General features: G+C 40.1%; 1 protein-coding gene across 16 annotated transcripts in view; it reads right to left on the reverse strand.

Annotated features, from left to right (window-relative positions):
* nrxn3a (neurexin 3a) overlaps positions 1-12,977 on the reverse strand; it is a 1,597,612-nt gene that overhangs the window by 1,551,897 nt on the left and 32,738 nt on the right. The gene's annotated exons all lie outside the window — the stretch shown is intronic.

Consider the following 12,977-nt stretch of genomic DNA (forward strand, 5'->3'; position numbering starts at 1 on the left):
GCATCTTCGTGATTTTGCTCCGCTTTATTTCAACAACTTCCACCAAGTCCACTCTGTGTCATATTTTTTGCCCAGCAGGCAAGCACTACTGAAGCCATAATTTCAGAATCAGGGCTAAAAATATCATATTGTGAATTTGCGGCTCAGAAAAGCCCAGTGTTTGCATGCCAGCTGGTGCTTAGAGCACTGCATTTCTTCCCCCAAGGTTTTATCTGCGCTGTCTCATCAGCTGCAAGATGAGCTTCTCTGTTCTCAGAAAGAAAAAAACTGACTTTAATCCCACCACATTTCTCTACATTTGCTAAATCCATCCACCTGTGAAATAATTGCTTGAATTCTAGATGGAATTCAATGCTAAATACAAAAGAGATACAATTTTAGAGGAATTCTGAACGGTGTAATAATCCAAGAGGTTTTCAGAAACATTATTCACTACGGAAAAAGAATGTGAACCACTTTTACAACAGATGGAAAATGAATACAAGGAGTTATAGAAATGTCCACTTCAGGCTCCACCACTCCATGAAATGAGACAAAACTCTTTTTTTTACAATTTTGCCTTGCAACTATTTCTGGACTACTAAGTACAATATATTTGAATCTTTAGGAATGGTTAAAAAATTAAAAAAAACTTTTTGGTAGAAGGGCAGAATGAAAGAATATCATAATAAATGAAGGTCCCAAGTCTACCATTCTTACAATAAAATAAATGAATGGTGTGCTTAAACCAGCCTGGTATTTGATGAGAGAGACTTTGTTGAGGAGATCGTATTCTTATGCAAACTATGAGGGGGAGTCAAGCTAAAGTTAGAAAATGTAATTTATTAGAAAATGGAACGAACCTTAACAAAACTGATCCTGTCATTTCTCAATGTCGCCTCCACCCTTTCTCAATGCACTTTTGCACCACCTGCCTGGATTCCAGCAGAATAAAAGGTTTTGCCTTGTCCTCGTGACCATTCGTGCACCGCTTTCTTCATGTCGTCATCTGTCTTGAATCGACGACCACCCAGATGCTTTTTTAGCAATCCAAAAAGTTGGGAACCCAACGGTGCCAAGTCGGGTGAATAAGGAGGATGTGGCAATACGTCAAACTTCAGTTTCTCCTGACAAGCCTTGGTGTTCTTAGCAGTGTGTAGCGGGCATTTTCCTGCAACAAAAGGACTCCTAGAGACAGCAGGCCCTGCCACTTGGATCGAATAGTAGGCTTCACGTTGGTCTCCAGCAAGTCACGGTAACTTGTACTAGTGACTATAGTACCCCTCGGCATGTAGTGTTCAACAATACCTCGGGTCCACGAGTGGTTGTGAGGATAAGACAAAATCTTTTACTCTGCTGGAATCCAGGCACTTCCCGGCAGGTGGCACAAGTGCATTGACAAGGATAAAGACCACATTGAGAAATGACATTACCAATTTTGTTAAGGTTCGTTCCATTTTCTAACTTTAGCTTAACTCCCCCTCATATCATTTAATGTATTATTCTTTAAAATACTTTGTGAATAACTGAAATTAGATCAACCTAGTGCTGCACTGGTTAACAGTGCTACTTCACGGATGCAAAGTCCTAAGTTTGTATTTGTATGCAGTCTTTCAGATCTCCTCATTTCTTCATGAGATGTTCTCCAAGCATTCACACATTCCAAAGATTGCTTTAACTGGTCATTCTAAATTATCCGTGTGTGGATGTGTATATGAGTGTATCTGGACTGCTACCTTTTCCTAAGTTGGTTCCTACCTTGTGCCAAAATACAATTTTGTATTATGTTACATAATGGCAATTATGAGAAAAAAACTCACGACCAGCAAATGACTTTCTCCATATCAACATGTACAGTGCGTGGTAAATATTTTCTAATCATATCCAAGACGCAATACCACAACAGCATTTGAAAATTCTGAACTTCAAAAGCTCAAAGCTTGCACTGTAGACTTGTAGCAGTGCTACCATTGGTTAGAACTGCATCTCCCAGCAGTCCTTGCAGGGGCTTTTGGGGGCAAAGGTGGCCAGAGGGGTTTAAAAGGAGGGCAGGGGTCGAAGAGAAAAAAAGTTTTCTTCTTGTTTGTTTGGTGCTTGTACTATCTGTTGAACTGCCTGTCGTTTTCCTGCTTTTCATCTTCGTGTCCTGGATTGTATTGTTTGTTGGGGTCTGGAATCATTTGTCTACCTGTGTACTGTTACTGAGGACGTTGTCTAGATTCATTGGCTTTCACGGAAGAAGGAGCGCTCCTGAACCATTCATCGGTCATCATTCTTCAGCAATTACCGGTAGGACTGTGTTTTTCCATTTTCCTCGCTTCATACAAATCACTGGACATAACTTCACCGCTGATCATTTCATACATGGACTTTACTGCGTGTTTGTCGTGTTTATCTGTTAATTGTAATATCGCCGAAGGGATCAGGGGTGGTATTATTATTTTCATTTAGTTAATTTAATTTCATTATACTTTTTTATCGCTTAAGTTCCTAGTGTGTTTTCTTTGTCTCTGTAGCGCGTGTGTGTGTGTGTGTGTGTGTCGTGCCTAGGCTGGGGTTGTCCCTGGTAATCCTCATATAAAATAAATAAATCACTGTCTCTCACGACGGTGTGAATCTTAGTGGCTTCTGACCGCTACAGACTGAACTGAAAATTGACAAAAGTCTTTCTTTTAAAATCCTTCATGCGTATACCTAACGTTGTGCGATTCTAAGCACTGGTTTGATTGTTATTGGTATATGCTGAATATTTGGAATTCACCTAAAAACGAATGAGCTCTTAAAACTAGCAAATGCAAGTTGTCCAGAAAATTTCACAGGAATTGTTCCGTTGATTCTCAAGTTACAGTGTCCATGAAAATTTTTGCCACATTCGACTGACGCACAGATAACAAAATGTGTTTTTTCCTTTGAAAACTTAAAGTTGTTTTTTTAATTAAATTCCTTATTTAATATCAGAAATATGGAGAAAGTAAAAATGCCGTCAATAAATAAATTCAATACACTTATTACATCATTCCTTGGATTTCATGGCTACAATCATTAAAATAAAGGTGCCAGAGTGGTTTTTCGGAGCGATGCCATAGGGAAACCATTTTTGGCTCCTGAAACCCTATCCACATAAAGGTTTCAGAAGGAACTATTCATTTATTTATTTAATTATTTGTTCTTTATTTCACCTTATACAATTTCTTGTATTAAGAATTTGTTAGTTTTCACATACCCCTTGGGGTCAGAGCGCAGGGTCACCCATTGTACAGCGCCCCCGAAGCAATTGAAGGTTAAGAGCCTTGCTCAAGGCCCCAGCAGAGTAGGATCTCTTTTGGCAGTGACGGGGATTTGAACTGGCTGACTGGCTCCATACAAGGAAAAGCCATAAATAGATGATAACAGATTTGTTAAATACTAATGGCTCTTGATTTTAAAAAATCTTGCTGAATAGGTTCAGTAACACATGGTAAGTTGAAGTTTTCCTAATCTGTTAATTTCTTACAACCTACCATACACAATGGATTTTGTTTTTTCTTCTGCAATGAAAGTTTTTCAAAGCTCAAAGAACCAACTTCATGCCAGAATGACATGGTGCTTTATCAAGCAATGGCTCCATGATAAACCATACCACCCAGTAAAGTGTCGATAAAGAACCTCTCATTTTAACAGTGTTTGCTAAACTGAAAGGTTAAATTTACAAAGCAAAGAGCTGCCAGTAAAACCAGTAAAAATACATGTTTATGTCCAGATTTGTATTATTTCAGGTGTATTAGTGTTATTAAATTTGCATTTATGGCCTCTTTCAATGCATTGCATAGTTCATCTTGGTGACTTTAAAATCCATGCAATTCCTGCATTAAGATCTGCATTGTCTGCTCTCTCATTTCGCTAGTAGTTAAAATACTTCCCTAACTTGCCTTAGTTTTCCAAATGTTTTCTATATTTACATGCAAAACCATTTTGGCTGTTCTTCAGCAATGTCTCAGCCATACGCTTGTTTAGGAGAGATACAGACTTGAATGCCAGCCAGCTATTATTTTTCTCTCTCCTACTCCGTCTGTCTCTCTGAACTAAGCATCTTCTTACAATTTCCTATTCTCATCCTATCAGCTCAGCCACTTTTCTCTGAATCATAGAAGCTGTTTCATTGAATTTTATCCAGGAAAGAGACACCTCAACTTCAGCACTTTTTATTTTACTAAATGCTTCACCTACAAAACATTTTTGCAGTTGGTTTTAATCTCATTATTCCTGTTTTGGAGGCATGTTGGCATGTTATAAAGGACATCTAATCTATTCGAGTGCAGGTTTTGCAAAACTTTTACTTTTCATGTGGTGTTCTTGACAGAAAGCAAAACATAGGTTATTAACACTAGAATTACCAGAGTCTACGAAAAAACTCGTAGATCCGGCCCACCTTAAAACTATTCTCACCTCTCCGCTAGCGTCTTTTGTCCTCTAAATATGCCGATTAAAGACAAGCTGCAAGCAGCTGGCTATTCCATCCCCCCCACCGACTTACAACGTGCACGCTTTTCTCCCAGCTGATGCCTTGTTTGATTATTTGGTAGTGAAGTGGAGGTTTAGAGTGGAAATAATAGATTGTTGTTTGGAACACACATATTTCACGTTGGTTCCGTTTCTACAGTAATCTGTGTAAACACATTGTTAAAACAGAACTTTTTTCATATTTTAATAATAAATGTTACAAAATATAGACATAAACTATAGAATGTGTGAAGCATGAAGTCCAAACATCAAATAAACACTTTCACAAAAGGTTCAAGAATGATATAATAGCTTCTGTGGCTTAGCGGTGAGACTTGCTGCCTCACAGCACAGTGGGCTCTATCTCAGTGACCCGAGTTCAGTTCCCTGTTGGGGAGAAAATGATATATTTTTTTTCTTTTTAACTTCAAACAGACATAAAATTTATAAATCGGTATGCACTGTCAGTTAATGAGATCGTTATATTTTTCTGTGGGATGCTCATTTTAAAATATTTTTTAACAATTGAGACGGAAATTAACATGAACAATTGTCCTTATAACTGTTATTTTTAAGACCCGCTGAGGCACAGCAAGCCTGCCTCGCTCTGAGAGAGGATATCTTAGCACTACGCCACAGAAGCTGTTGCATCATTCCTGAACCTTTTGTGAAAGTGTTTATTTGATCTTTGGAAATCAGGTTTCACACGTTCTATAGTTTATGCCTACATTTTGTAAAATTTAATACTAAAATATGAAAAAAATTCTGTTTTAACAATGTGTTTACTCAGATTACTGTAGAAACTGAACACACATGAAATGCATGTGCTCCAAATAATGATCTATTATTTCCACTCTAAAACTCCAGCAGTTCAGTCACTCTCAGATAATCAAACAAGGCATGAGCTGGGAAAACTTAGTGAACGTTCTGCGACGGTGGGGGATGGAATAGCCGGCTGCTCGTCTTAATTGGGCACATTTAGAAGACAAAGGACGCTGGCGGAGAGGTGAGAACGGTTTTAAGTTGGGCTGGATCTATGAGTTTTTTCGTAGACTCTGGTAATTCTAGTGTTAAAGAAGTGGCAACTTTTCAGGTTAATGATTATTTTCCAATATATTTTTTGTGCAACATTTGGAAAGTAATCAGCAGGACACTTGACTTGGTCACCTCTGAAAACTTTAGAGCTGCTGAGTGGGACTTCAATGTTAAAAAGTATTTGCATGAAAGGTAGTCAAGTAAAAGGTGGATTCAGATTTAGTTTAGACTGAGCACTCTCTGTCTTTTACACTTTTGTAAAGAATCGAGCACAGCTGCAATACAGGCCAAGAGATTTGTGTTCTAAATGTTAAGTTAGACTTGAAATTACATAAGAATGAATACCAGTCAAGTTCATACTCTGTTCCCAAACACCAGCTAGTTTGATGAATATTTGATGGCAGCTTCCAAGTCAAGTCAAGTTGGGGAGCATGCACTGGTACAGTGTGCTGTCACACCCACTACACGACGAAACAACTTGGGATCCTGGTTGGCAACCCCTCAGGCAGACACGTGGCCCAGTCCCATTCTCCGGAAATGACCCTCTATCTGCCACAGCCACGTGTTACGTGGATGACCCCTTGGCCTGGTCCAGCCACTCGGGTCCCCAGCAATGAGGATCTTATGAGTTGGATCACCCTCTAGGAAATGTGCCAGATGGCTGTAGTGCCGTAACTGACGTAGGTAATGTGCCTCATTCAAGACCCCATTAGTAACTGCTTATTCGACACAAAGTCAAACCCACGGTAGCCAAGGATTTTCCAGAGAGACACAGTACCAAAGGAGTCCAGCCTTCTTCTCAGGTCACTGGATAGCGTCCATGTCTCGCAACCATATAGCAAGAAAGAAAGCACCAGGACTCTAAAGACTTGCACCTGCGTCCTTTTGCATAGATATCAGGAGTGCCACACACCCCTATCCAGCAACCTCATGACCCCCCATACTCTCCCAATCCATCTACTGATTTAATAGGAAGAGTCACCAGAGACATGAATGTCGGTGCCAAGGTAAGTAAACTTCTCGACAAGGTCAACACTCTCTCCGCAAACAGACACACTGCTGATGGCTGTGCCCAAGAGGTCATTAAAGAACTTCCAGAATGAACAAAACTGAACATCCAAGTCTCATACCCTTATTAACGTACAGGTAAATTGTGTAAGGTCCACGGGAGACCTCTGTGACCATCTCAAAATTTTCTGTAACCTTCAAAAACACAACACAGTAAGAATAAGGAATGAGGAGAAATTCTTGGTGGGAAGCGAGAGGAGGATTGATTAACATGTAAATTATGTGGTGGGAACCATTCGTCCTGAAGGGCTTCCCAGATCCATTTGCCAAGTAGCTCTTAATCTTGCCACCTCTTGTGTCAGCTGTAGCAATAGACAGCAGATGCTAGACAGAGTACATTAAACTCACATCATGACAGTTCTCTGAACATTTAGAATACTAAAGTGTGCAGGCTCCCCAACCTGACTGGACCTGATGAGTATGAGATGATGTCATTTTAATAATAAAATGCACTGAAGCATTTGCATGATTAGGTGTTATAGATTCATTGTTACGTTAGCTTAAATTATACTGTTAATCATTACATATGTATGAGGAAATCATATTTCTATGTTCTTTAAAGGATTTGAAAAGTTCGCTGTTCAAAGGATACAGCTAGTGTAGCTTTCCTTTGCCTTTACCTGTTCTGTACTGTAATTGATTATGAGAAAGAAAGAAAGAGAAAGAAAGAAAGAAAGAAAAATGATACCATGTAATGAACGTATTATTAATCAATTGTTTTTTAATCAACTAATGGTGCTTTTTTGTAGACAACTCTAGTGGCAGGGTTAACAAATTACAACTTTATACTCCCTCGTAAAATGGTCAATCTAAAGTTGTTCTGGGAAGCCCATAAAAAAGTTGTTCATACATTATGTGCATACGTTGTAAATTTCCCATTACCCTCTAAATGTCATCAATTTCGGGAAATTAACCTCTGCTTAGCAAACAAATAGCCAACCTTCATTTAAACTATCATGCCAAATCGTAGACAACCCAGGATGTCAAACAACATTCTTCCCCTGAAATAAAGAATTCTGACTTTGAACCACTTTGTATTTTTGGATCCTTTCACTATGCCCAGAGAGGGGCTGGGTGGTCTCATGTCCTCAGAACCCCTGCAGATTTTATTTTTTTCTCCAGCGCTCTGGAGCTTTTTTTTTTGTTTTTTTTTCTGTCCTCCCTGGCCATCGGAACCTTACTTTTATTTTATTCTATGTTACTTAGTGTTCCCTAATTCTATTTTCTTATTTATTTTGTCTTTTTTCTCTTTCTTCATCCTGTAAAGCACTTTGAGCTCCATCATTTGTATGAAAATGTGCTATAGAAATAAATGTTGTTGTTGTTGTATGTCATATTGGGGTTCAGAGTACCACTCTGAGAACCACAAAGGTTTAGTCAGTTCATGGCATTGGCACATCATCAAAGAAGCTGCCGGAATACTCATACAAGAAGCAGTAGCATGCATTAGAATAACAATGTGAAAAGTGTGGCAGATGGCAGGGGTCCCTACCTGGCCGGGACACCCCTTCAGCATATGCTCCGGTGGTGCAAGCATGGGAGACCCAATACCTCCCCCTGGACGCTAGATGGCAGCCTCCCTGGGTTCCAACGGAGCCTCGGACTCCCACAGGGCTTCATTGGAGTTGGAGTTTGGTGCAGCCCTGAATTGGGAGGAGGAGGACAAGATTGCCTGGGAGGAGTTGTGGAGGAAGAAGAGTGTGGTGTGCTTTACTTTGCTTTAGCTATTTGGTGTGCTTGGGACTGTGTTAAGGCTGAGGGTCACGGGGAAGACGTGGACCTCAGCTGAAGAAAATAAAATCTTTTTGTTGATTTTACACATGCCTCCATTGTCAGTCTGTGCCGGTTCGGGTGCATATATAGCGCCTTTTACAAGAGACACATCCAAAGGTGACATATGGCCTAATGTTCAGTGGTAACAAGTTTTAGAATTTCAGTTTAAAAAGAGCCTCTACATTGATTTATACATATATTACAATTTTTTTAATATTTTCACAATTGGAGTCCTGGCATAAAATGTTACATAATAAGTGATTAGCTGAGGGCCACACTTAGCTAACCTCTAATGGCTTAACCAGCAGGCCGCATTAAATATGAGACCAGTAGTACAAATTGCTACTGAAAAAACATATCGGTGGATTTCAAGACATTATTTTATTTAAAAAAGGTCCAATTTTGGTATTTGTATCTTCTGGTGTGCCTAAAAGTCTACTCCTGGTTTGTTAATAAGGGTATAAACAGCTAACAGTTCATGGAGGATTTTCCTTAGAGTAATACACATTGTTAAACTGGGAATAAAAGTTTGTTTTCCAGGACCTTTTTCTTTAAAGAAGCACAGCGGATGTGAAAACAAATAGCAAATCACATTGTCTCATTTTTTCAGATGGGTTATTGTAAAATAGATGTGTAAAGCAGTCTGTGATAGTTAGAAAGACAGATTGAGAGGAAGCATAAAATGTTTAAAAGGGTTTTACAGTACCTCTTTAAAGTTTTGCACACTGAAATAACAATTGATAACTTTTATACTATAAGAGTCCCCCTGATCTCAAGAGCGTCGTTCCAGCATCTATATATATAATTCACTAAGGCAAGACGACCATGGAAAGCACGCCGGAAGGGGCGTGGATTCACTAAGCCGCCGACAAGTGAGACACCTATGGCGCACACAGGAAGGAGCCACGCCCACCAACTCCAAGACCATTGGGTACGACGACAACTTGCAGAGCCACGCCCACCAACTCAGATGCGACGCCACAGAAAAAATGGCATCATTTATAATTCGTCTGTCGTAGAGGCCACATGCAGCTCCGACCCACGCTGACTGTTCATAGAGGCATGTTTCTCGCGGAGGTGAATCGCCATATGCAGCGTGTAAAATGGTTTGTGAGGGGTATCCCATGGGATCCTTAAAACATTCCTTTACAACTGAGGTTAGAACACAATGAAGTAAGCAGTCTTTAAAAAACGAGTTTTCGGTTATGACGCACGACCGCGTGACCATAGCAAACTGTTTTACACGCTACATACAGCAATTCGCATCCACGACAAACATGCGTCTTCTTAGATGCTCCTGCACTTTGTACACACCCCCCTCCCACCTCGCTACTACCGTGGTCGGGTGTCTTGGTGGATTATATATAGAAAGGCAGCCAAAACCGCACAGAGCAATGAAAAGTCTACGTGAGTCACAGGTGCATCTGAACTGTACAAAGACGACAACGACTCGAGTGACGAGTTGAGGAAGCAGTCTTTAAAAACCAATAAGCCCTGTGCCTCTGTTTCATTACCGTCTCACCTGCTTCACCAATGCAGGCCCCGCAACAGGGCAGCCAACCGGGTAACCAAAGTCTTTGGGTTCAGGGGGGAGTATGGTTACAAAGCTCAAACTTAAAGGAATTGACGGAAGGGCACCACCAGGTGTGAAGCCTTCTGCTTCATTTGACTCAACACAGGAAACCTCACCCGGCCCGGACACGGAGAGGATTGACAGATTGATAGCTCTTTCTCGATTCTGTGGGTGGTGGTGCATGGCAGTTCTTAGTTGGTGGAGCGATTTGGCTGGTTATTCCCGAAAACAAACGAGACTCCCGCCTGCCAAATAGTTACATGACCCAACAGTGGTCGGCGTTCAAATTCTTAGAGGGACGAGTGGCTTTCAGCCACGTGAGATTGAGCATTAACAGGTCTGTGATGCACTTGTATGTCCGGTACTGCACGCGCGCTACACTGAATGGATCAACGTGTGTCTACCCGGCGTGGGTATGCCGTTGAACTCCATTCGTGATGGAGACCGTGGCTTGCAATTGTTCCCCATGAACGAGAAATTCCCAGTACGTGCGGGTTATACGCTCGCACTGATTACGTCTCTACCCTTTGTAAACCCCCCACCCGTTCGTGTGACTTGGTGGATTATATATAAAAAAAGCAGCCGGAACCGCAAAGAACAATGGAAAATCAACGTGGAAACCGACTGAGGCGGTGTTTGGAAAATTAACAGTCAACGTGACTCACAGGTGCGTGTGGACTGTACACAGACGAAAGCAACTCAGGTTAGGGAGTTGGGGCCGGGCACATAAGTGGGCAGTGCGTACTGAACGAGCGCCGTTCAACCCCGTCCTTCGCTTTGGAAAGAGAAGGCGCGACTGCGCTCCTCCGGTTTTCAGTCACGGACAATTGTATGTTGGTTCGTAGCGTGCATTGTTGCAATGTTACTTTTCTTGGTGGTTTATTGAATTACGGATTTTTCAAATGTTTATTTTTTCCTCAGTGCTTAAAAATCATTTAAAAAGCGGCCTGATTATGCGGCGTATCCTACGCCGCGGGTTGGCTAGTGTGATATAAATTGCCTGTAATGCAATGTTAAATAAAACCATCACCCTGTGCACATCATACAGTAGTCAATGCCTGAAGCAGCAATTGATTAGTCTAAAAGGAAATTACTTTGGAAGTTTACAGCCACTCTGCTCGCTGAATCTTAGAAGCAAACAGGACGGCAATGCAGCAAAAAATAATGACAGTTGTTTTAATGCACAGCTGGATTTTCCGACATTTTTTTTTATTATTTGCAAAGTAAAGATCGCTTACAGAATTCAGTCATTTAAATTAAATGAACATCTGAAGTGATAGGAGATCCCATAAATTAGGGGAATTATTACTTTGGATAACTGTTTACTATGAACAGGCCTACCGTCTCTCGTACTGTTTCTGTAGACTAGAAAATGGATGAAATACACAAGAAGTTCCTTTTTAGAGATATCAAGGTTACTACTATTTGCTGCACCTACTCTATTCCCATGTCACAATTTAATCACACTTCAAGCAGACGTTCCAAAAATGTGCTCCAAAGCAAAAAAGCGCAACTATACATTTTAAGGATCAGAAGATGAGACATTGACAGAAACAACGCCCTGGTCAAAATGGTAAAGATAAAAGAGATTCAAAAAAGACCAATATGTACGACAAAAAATGAAGTTGTGAGACTTGCCAAAAAAGTTCAAATATGGCAGAAAAAAAATCATATTTAAGGATTATATCCACAATCTTGGATAGAGATAAGACATCAGGGATGACCTTTTATTCTGTCATGCTAGTGACATCACACACTTCGAATCAAAAAACACCACAAGATACCAAGGACAAACTCAAGATGACAATATAAAGATTACAATTGCATTTTTAAAGTTATAATAATAAAAGAAAGACAGAAACTGATGATCTAAATGATTTTACAAGGTTAAAAATCAGTAAGGAACTGAAAAAATAGTAATTAATGCAAGACAAAGGCAAATAAAATTAAATGAAGGACTGTTACATAAAAATAAAAGTGACTTTAAAGCATTAAAATGGGTTTGACCTCCAGGATGTGGCTATGGGTGTGTGGGGACTTTAAGTAGTGCCCACCCAATGAAAAATCAGTAAAAAAAACAAGAAGACGTTTCCGCCTACTTTGGCATTTTGATGCCCTCTATACATACCCAAAAGCACACCCCAAAATGACCCTGTAAGACCAACTGTCAATGAATAAATAAATAAATCCTTCAGTATGTGAAAAGAGGCTCCATGAAAACACCTCTTAATTGTGGAACACCTCTCTGTTTCTCTAAATCCCAAGTCACTCATTTCAACAATTGCACGTAATTCAGTTTCAATCAAAGCTGTTTACCGTCATGACGAATGTCCAGTAGTCTTTTCAAAGCAGAAATAATAATAAGAGTAATAAAAGGCATTAACAGTAAAATAAACAATGAACAATATTTAAAAATACTTTGGGACTTTGTTCTTCACATTTGGGCACAGTATTTAAAGAGCTGAGCCACTGTTCATTCTGAAGATGGTGTCATTGTGTGTCTAGCAAGCTGTGGGTGCCACTCTGCCAGTACAGTGCAGTTTCTGCCTTCTTCCAGCAGCCCATCTTTTTCTCTTTCTTGCTCCTTGACTTAATTCAGTCTTTGCTCACTTATAGACATGTCACCCATTCCTGCATAAGTAAGGCTCAGAGCTTCATGTTATCCAAATGCCATTTAACTCAAGGTTACCATCTCCAAAATAATCTCTGTCTGTAATAAAACATCCCAAGCCTTTAATGCACTCCTGTCTTATTGATCATTTATGAGGCCAGACACAGAGGAAAGCTAGACTATACCTTCTGTCTTTAAATGTAAAATGCTTATTCACTTAGAATTCTTTAAATATTAAGTGTTTCTGCTGATTCATGTCCAGACAAAGGAGCAGGCTATCTGGGATCCTCTTTGCTCTATCCCGGACCACAAAGATGACAAAACGTTCAAAATGTTTAGACTCCGAACACGAGATCATACTCATAGCACTCATAATAGACTACTAGCATTTCAGTTGGCAGCCCTAAACCTATGAACTACTGGAACGTTCTCTATGCTATATAAAGCTGGCAAATGACA

Source organism: Polypterus senegalus, chromosome 18 (assembly GCF_016835505.1).
Source record: "Polypterus senegalus isolate Bchr_013 chromosome 18, ASM1683550v1, whole genome shotgun sequence".
NCBI classification, from domain to species: domain Eukaryota; kingdom Metazoa; phylum Chordata; class Cladistia; order Polypteriformes; family Polypteridae; genus Polypterus; species Polypterus senegalus.